This window comes from Stenella coeruleoalba (assembly GCF_951394435.1).
Source record: "Stenella coeruleoalba genome assembly, chromosome: 11".
Taxonomy (NCBI): Eukaryota; Metazoa; Chordata; class Mammalia; order Artiodactyla; family Delphinidae; genus Stenella; species Stenella coeruleoalba.
In genome coordinates this window covers 95776916-95785618 of record NC_137157.1, presented here as the reverse complement: position 1 = coordinate 95785618, position 8703 = coordinate 95776916, and positions in this window count along the sequence as shown.

Genomic DNA, 8703 nt, shown 5'->3' with positions numbered 1-8703 from the left:
CCCTGCCCCCACTCTCATCCTGTCCTACCCGCCCCCCCTTCAGGTTACCCTGTTTTACTTGAGTTGCACTTCTAGGACAGTACACTCTTCTAATTTCCTTCATCCTCCCTGGCTTTTCCTTCTCCGTCTTCTGCCTGCCCTCTAAATGTGGGAACTTGCTAGGGCTTAGTCCTTGGCCCCCTTCTCGTTCCACATTCTCGGTCCAGTGATGTCATCCAGTCCCAGGGCTTAAATACTATGTAAATGTCAGCAAGTCCTAAATTTATATCCAGCGCTCCAGACTCGTTTATCCAACAGCCTACTTGACATCTCCACTTGGATGCCTAAAGCCATATAAAGCTCCTATGGCTCAAATAGATGTCTCGAATTACCACTGCTGCCCCCCGCCCCCCGCCAATCCATCCCTCTCCCAGTAGTGTTCCCCATCCAGGGGTATGATGGCTTCTGCTTGTTCAGGCGAAAAACCTAGGAAACATCCTTCCTCCCTTTCCCTTTTCTCACTGATTCCCACCGTGTATCTAATTCATCAGCAAGTCCCGTGAGCTCTGCATCTAAAACATGTCCTGAATTCATCTCCTTCTCTCCATCATTGTTATAATCTTGCTATAATCTTGTTGCTTCTGCCCTTGCCCTTTACAAACTAGTCTTCACAATATCTAGTAATTTTTTTATACAGCAGGTTCTTATTAGTTATCCATTTTATACATATTAGTGCATATATGTCAATCCCAATCTCCCAATTCATCCCACCACCACCACCCCCAACCCCCCGCCGCTTTCCCCGCTTGATGTCCACATGTTTGTTCTCCACATCTGTGTCTCAATTTCTGCCCTGCAAACCGGTTCATCTGTACCATTTTTCTAGGTTCCACATATATGCATTAATATACGATATTTGTTTTTCTCTTTCTGACTTACTTCACTCTGTATGACAGTCTCTAGATTCATCCACGTCTCTACTAATGACCCAATTTCGTTCCTTTTTATGGCTGAGTAATATTCCATTGTGTATATGTACCACATCTTCTTTATCCATTCCTCTGTCGATGGGCATTTAGGTTGCTTCCATGTCCTGGCTATTGTAAATAGTGCTGCAGTGAACATTGGGGTGCATGTGTCTTTTTGAATTATGGTTTTCTCTGGGTATATGCCCAGTAGTGGGATTGCTGGGTCATATGGTAATTCTATTTTTAGTTTTTTAAGGAACCTCCATACTGTTCTCCATAGTGTCTGTATCAATTTACATTCCCACCAACAATGCAGGAGGGTTCCCTTTTCTCCACACCCTCTCCAGCATTTGTTGTTTGTAGATTTTCTGATGATGCCCATTTTAACTGGTGTGAGGTGATACCTCATTGTAGTTTTGATTTGCATTTCTCTAATAATTAGTGATGTTGAGCAGCTTTTCATGTGCTTCTTGGGCATCTGTATGTCTTCTTTGGAGAAATGTCTATTAGGTCTTCTGCCCATTTTTGGATTGGGTTGTTTGTTTTTTTTAATATTGAGCTACATGAGCTGTTTATATATTTTGGAGATTAATCCTTTGTCTGTTGATTCATTTGCAAATCTTTTCTCCCATTCTGAGGGTTGTCTTTTGGTCTTGTTAATGGCTTCCTTTGCTGTGCAAAAGCTTTTAAGTTTCGTTAGGTCCCATTTGTTTATTTTTGTTTTTATTTCCATTACTCAAGGAGGTGGATCCAAAAAGATCTTGCTGTGATTTATGTCAAAGAGTGTTCTTTCTATGTTTTCCTCTAAGAGTTTTATACTGTCTGGTCTTACATTTAGGTCTCTAATCCATTTAGAGTTTATTTTTGTGTATCATGTTAGGGAGTGTTCTAATTTCATTCTTTTACATGTATCTGTCCAGTTTTCCCAGCATCACTTATTGAAGAGACTGTCTTTTCTCCATTGTATATCCTTGCCTCCTTTGTCATAGATTAGTTGGCCATAGGTGCATGGGTTTATCTCTGGGCTTTCTATCCTGCTCCATTGATCTGTATTTCTGTTTTTGTGCCAGCACCATATTGTCTTGATTACTGTAGCTCTATAGTATAGTCTGAAGTCAGGGAGTCTGATTCCTCCAGCTCCATTTTTTTCCCTCAAGACTGCTTTGGCTATTCAGGGTCTTTTGGGTCTCCAAACAAATTTTAAGATTTTTTGCTCTAGTTCTGTAAAAAATGCCGTTGCTAATTTGATAGGGATTGCATTGAATCTGTAGATTGCTTTGGGTAGTATAGTCATTTTCACAGTGTTGATTCTTCCAACCCAAGAACATGGTATATCTCTCCGTCTGTTTGTATCATCTTTAATTTCTTTCATCAGTGTCTTATAGTTTTCTGCATACAGGTCTTTTGTCTCCCTAGGTAGGCTTATTCCTAGGTATTTTATTCTTTTTGTTGCAGTGGTAAATGGGAGTGTTTCCTTAATTTCTCTTTCAGATTTTTCATCATTAGTGTATAGGAATGCAAAAGATTTCTGTGCATTAATTGTGTATCCTGCAACTTTACCAAATTCATTGATTAGCTCTAGTAGTTTTCTGGTGGCATCTTTAGGATTCTCTATGTATAATATCATGTCATCTGCAAACAGTGACAGTTTTCCTTCTTCTTTTCCAATTTGGATTCCTTTTATTTCTTTTTCTTCTCTGATTGCCATGGCTAGGACTTCCAAAACTATGTTGAATAATAGTGGTGAGAGTGGATATCATTGTCTTGTTCCTGATCTTAGGGGAAATGCTTTCAGTTTTTCACCATTGAGAATGATGTTTGCTGTGGGTTTGTCGTATATGGCCTTTATTATGTTGAGGTAGGTTCCCCCTATGCCCATTTTCTGAAGAGTTTTTATCATAAAGCGGTGTTGAATTTTGTCAGAAGCTTTTTCTGCATCTATTGTGATGATCATATAGTTTTTATTCTTCAACTTTTTAATATGGTGTATCACATTGATTGATTTGCATATATTGAAGAATCCTTGCATCCCTCGGATAAATCCCACTTGATCATGGTGTATGATCCTTTTAATGTGTTGTTGGATTCTGTTTGCTAGTATTTTGTTGAGGATTTTTGCATCTATATTCATCTGTGATAATTGGTCTGTAATTTTCTTTTTTTGTAATATCTTTTTCTGGTTTTGGTATCAAGGTGATGGTGGCCTCATAGAATGAGTTTGGAAGTGTTCCTTCCTCTGCAATTTTTTGGAAGAGTTCGAGAAGGAGGGGCGTTAGCTCTTCTCTAAATGTTTGATAGAATTCGCCTGTGAAGCCATCTGGTCCTGGACTTCTGTTTGTTGGAAGATTTTTAATCACAGTTTCAATTTCATTACTTGTGGTTGGTGTGTTCATATTTTCTCTTTCTTCCTGGTTCAGTCTTAGAAGGTTATACCTTTCTAAGAATTTGTCCATTTCCTCCAAGTTGTCCATTTTATGTCATAGAGTTGCTTGTATTAGTCTCTTAGGACGCTTTGTATTTCTGCAGTTTCTGTTGTAACTTCTCCTTTTTCATTTCTAATTTTATTGATTTGAGTCTTCTCCCTCTTTTTCTTGATGAGTCTGGCTGATGGTTTATCAATTTTGTTTATCTTCTCAAAGAACCAGCTTTTAGTTTTATTGATCTTTGCTATTGTTTTCTTTGTTTCTATTTCATTTATTTCTGTTCTGATCTTTATGACTTCTTTCCTTCTGGTAACTTTGGGTTTTGTTTGTTCTTCTTTCTCTAGTTCCTTTAGGTGTAAGGTTAGGTTGTTTATTTGAGATTTTTCTTGTTTCTTGAGGTAGGCTTGGATAGCTTTAAACTTTCCTCTTAGAACTGCTTTTGCTGTATCCCATAGGTTTTGGATCGTCGTGTTTTCATTGTCATTTGTCTCTAGGTATTTTTTGATTTCCTCTTTGATTTCTTCAGTGATCTCTTGGTTATTTAGTAACATATTGTTTAGCCTTCATGTGTTTGTGTTTTTTACGTTTTTTTCCCTGTAATTGATTTCTAATCTCATAGCGTTGTGATCAGAGAAGATGCTTGGTATGATTTCAATTTTCTTAAATTTACTGAGCCTTGATTTGTGACCCAAGATGTGATCTATCCTGGAGAATGTTCCATGCGCACTTGAGAAGAAAGTTTAATCTGCTGTTTTTGGATGGAATATCCTATAAATATTAATTAAATCTATCTGGTCTATTGTATCATTTAAAGCTTGTGTTTCCTTATCAATTTCCTGTTTGGATGATCTGTCCATTGATGTAAGTGAGGTGTTAAAGTCCCCCACTATTATTGTGTTACTGTCAATTTCCTCTTTTATAGCTGTTAGCGGTTGCCTTATGTATTGAGGTGCTCCTATGTTGGGTGCATATATATTTATAATTGTTATATCTTCTTCTTGGATTGATCCCTTGATCATTATGTAACGTCCTTCCTTATCTCTTGTAACAGTCTTTATTTTAAAGTCTATTTTATCTGATATGAGTATTGCTACTCCAGCTTTCTTCTCATTTCCATTTGCATGGAATATCTTTTTCCATCCCCTCACTTTCAGTGTGTATGTGTCCCTAGGTCTGAAGTGGGTCTCTTGTAGACAGCATATATATGGGTCTTGTTTTTGTATCCATTCAGCAAGCCTGTGTCTTTTGGTTGGAGCATTTATTCCATCACGTTTAAGGTAATTATCGATATGTATGTTCCTATGACCATTTTCTTAATTGTTTTGGGTTTGTTTTTGTAGGTCCTTTTCTTCTCTTGTGTTTCCTACTTAGAGAAGTTCCTTTAGCATTTGTTGTAGAGCTGGTTTGGTGGTGCTGAATTCTCTTAGCTTTTGCTTGTCTGTAAAGCTTTTGATTTCTCCATCGAATCTGAATGAGATTCTTGCCGGGGTAGAGTAATCTTGGTTGTAGGTTCTTCCCTTTCATCACTTTAAATATGTTATGCCACTCCCTTCTGGCTTGCAGAGTTTCTGCTGAGAAATCAGCTGTTAACCTTACGGGAGTTCCCTTGTATGTTATTTGTCGTTTTTCCCTTGCTGCTTTCAATAATTTTTCTTTGTCTTTAATTTTTGCTAATTTGAGTACTATGTGACTCGGCATGTTTCTCCTTGGGTTTATCCTGTATGGACTCTCTGCGCTTCCTGGACTTGGGTGGCTATTTCCTTTCCCATGTTAGGGAAGTTTTCAACTATAATCTCTTCAAATATTTTCTCGGGTCCTTTCTCTCTCTCTTCTCCTTCTGGGACCCCTATAATGTGAATGCTGTTGCATTTAATATTGTCCCAGAGGTCTCTTAGGCTGTCTTCATTTCTTTTCATTCTTTTCTCTTTATTCCGTTCCACAGCAGTGAATTCCACCATTCTGTCTTCCAGGTCTCTTATCCGTTCTTCTGCCTCAGTTATTCTGCTATTGATTCCTTCCAGTGTAGTTTTCATTTCAGTTACTGTATTGTTCATCTCTGTTTGTTTGTTCTTTAATTCTTCTAGTCTTTGTTAAACATTTCTTGCATCTCCTCGATCTTTGCCTCCATTCTTTTTCCGAGGTCCTGGATCATCTTCACTATCATTATTCTGAATTCTGTTTCTGGAAGGTTGCCCATCTCCACTTCATTTAGTTGTTTTTCTGGGGTTTTATCTTGTTCCTTCATCTGGTACATAGCCCTCTGCCTTTTCATGTTGTCTATGTTTCTGTGAATGTGGCTTTTGTTCCACAGGCTGCAGGATTATTGTTCTTCTTGCTTCTGCTGTCTGCTCTCTAATGCATCTATTCCTGATAAGAGCCCCTAGGAGGCTCTAGAATGTCCTGTCGCTATCCCTCCTCCTGGCCCCACTTTTCATGTCAGCTTGGTTTTTAGTTCAGCCATTCTTTCTTGAGATTCCTTTCAAAACAGGAGAACTCTTCACACTCCCTGTCACCTTTTGCCAGTTGTGGGCAGTGATTTGACTGTGGATCCAAGCCCCTTTGATTGGATTCCTCCAAAGAAAGTTCAGCACTGGGGATAAGCACCTTTAACTGGAAATGTTGGCTTATCTGCTGCTAGTGTTGGAGGGTCTCCTGCAGAGGCAGCAGGTGGCTGTGGCTCACCGCGGGGACAAGGACACTGGCAGCAGAAGTTCTGGGACGTGATCCTTGGCGTGAGCCCTCCCGGAGTCCGCCATTAGCCCCACCAAAGAGAAGGTAGTCCTCTAATAATGTTTTGAAAATCTAAATTGTATCATATTCTTGCCTGCTTAAAATATTTAAGTGGCTGGGGGCTTCCCTGGTGGCGCAGTGGTTGAGAGTCCGCCTGCCGATGCAGGGGACACGGGTTCGTGCCCCAGTCCGGGAAGATCCCACATGCCGCGGAGCGGCTGGGCGTGTGAGCCGTGGCTGCTGAGCCTGCGCGTCCGGAGCCTGTGCTCCGCAACGGGAGAGGCCACAACAGTGAGAGGCCCGCGTACCGCAAAAAAAAAAAAAAAAAAAAAAAAAATTTGAGTGGCTTTTCTTTGTGCTTGGAGTAAATCTGAACTCCGTGTTAGGAGAGGCCCTCCAGCTCTTACTCCTCAATATTCAAGCAATGTGCCAGGTCAGACTTCTTGATGTTCTAAACATCTGAAATTATCCTCTTGGCACCCTGTACTTTTCATCCCCTCTTCCTGGAATGCTTTGCCCCCCGCATCTTCACCTAGTTGGCTCCCTCTTGTCATTCAGCCACCCACTCTGTCTCATTGGTATGTTTCACTGTTTTTCCAACTCATCACTCTCTGAAATGATCTTATATTTGTTTACTGTTTATTGTCTGACCCCACCCAGCCCCACAGACACTAGAGAACAAAGATCTCATTTGCCTTGTTTACCCTGTATCCTTCCTTGGCACCTGACAGATAGTAGATGATCAATGTTTATTGCTTAGCGAACTTCACCTGGGACCCCTGCCCACTCCAAGCTCTTCATTCTCTCCTGTGTTCTCCACCTGCCTTTCCGGTCTATCTGCCTGCTCTCCCTGATCTCTTCCCTGTGCAGAATGCTTTAAGCCAAGTCTCTGCTTACACCCCTGCCCCTCCAGACTCTCACGCCTCATCCCCTGCGTTATTAGTATCATTAGCCTGACACACTCGCCTCCCGGAAGGAAACCTGCTGTTCTGACCAGCATCTGCAGTGACTGCCCTCCTGCTTGTCTGTCCCTGACAGCCCTTCATTCCGAGGTCAGAAGACAGTGAGTGAGCCCTCCTCCTAGTGTCTCCCAGTGGCAGGGGAAGACGGTGCACATTGGATTCAAACCGGGCCATGTCAGGCAGGGTGTGCAAATCCTGGGCCCCAGTGAGCCCCAGCTTCATCCTGAGGATATGATGGGTGTGGGTCAAATTTATCAAGTGAATATTCACTGGCAGTGTAAGTGACTTTTACACTGAAGACTTTGGGTCATTATGAATTATTTCTCATATTCCTGATTGATTCATTCTTTCAGTGACTTTTTTTTTTTTTTGCGGTACGTGGACCTCTCACCGCTGCGGCCCCTCCCGCTGCGGAGCACAGGCCCCGGACGCGCAGGCTCAGCGGCCACGGCTCACGGGCCCAGCCGCTCCGCGGCATGTGGGATCTTCCCGGACTGGGGCACGAACCCGTGTCCCCTGCATTGGCAGCTGGATTCTTAACCACTGCGCCACCAGGGAAGCCCAATACCTTTTTGTTATTGAAACTTCCTATCATGGATTTTGGGTATCTCTCAAGTTATTTAGATCGTTAATGTCTTCAAATGAACTTGTATCATTTTCTGCATACAGATAATGCCCATCTTCTGTTTTACTTATTCCTACGTACTTTACTGCTTTTCTGTTACGGTAAATGGTATTTTTTAAGATTGCATTTCGAATTGCGTTTTGCTGGTATATAGAAACACACTTGATTTTAAATACTGATTTTAGCTTATTAACCACCTTAATAAGCTCTCTTTTATGTATACTAATTTTTCTATAGACTCTTGGAATTTTCTACAAAGACAGTCATGTCATCTGCAGATGATGGCAGTGTGCTTTTTCCTTTCCAATGCTGTGCTTTTAATTCTCTCTGCTTGTGCTGGCTGGGACCTTTAGTACAATGTTGAATACAAACAGTAATAGCTGGCTTCTTTCTTTTGTTCCTGGTTTTAAAGGAAACACTTCCAACGTTTTCCCAGTAAGAATGGTGTTTGCCGTAGTTTTTTTTTTTTTTATTATGAAATTTTATCAAATTAAGGAAGCCCCCTTCTATTCCTAGTTTGCTAAGAGTTCTGTCACATGTGGTTGTTGAATTAAATGCTTTTCAAAGCCAATTTTTATTGTGAAATATAACACAAAGATAAATGCAATGAGAACATAAAGTATATTGAACAGTTATAAAGGGAACACTTAGAGAGGGAATACTCATGTAACCACCATCTAGGCCAACTAGAAGAGTCTTGCCAGTATTCAAAAAGGACCTCTGTGATCTTACTCCAACATATACCATTCCCTCCTCACGGTAGATCAGTAGTATTTTGACTTTTATGGCAATCACTTCCTTGATTTTCTTAATAGTTTCCCTGTATGTATCTACATGCCTTAACAATATAGTTCCTTTTGTCTGCTTTTGAAGATACACATGTAATAATACTACGTGTATTTGTTATACGTGTAGCAGTGAATTACGGCATCATAGATGGGCATCTTCCACTTTATTAGATAATGCTAAACGCTTTTCCACGGTGGTTGAACCACTTGTCCACTCATTAGCTGTGT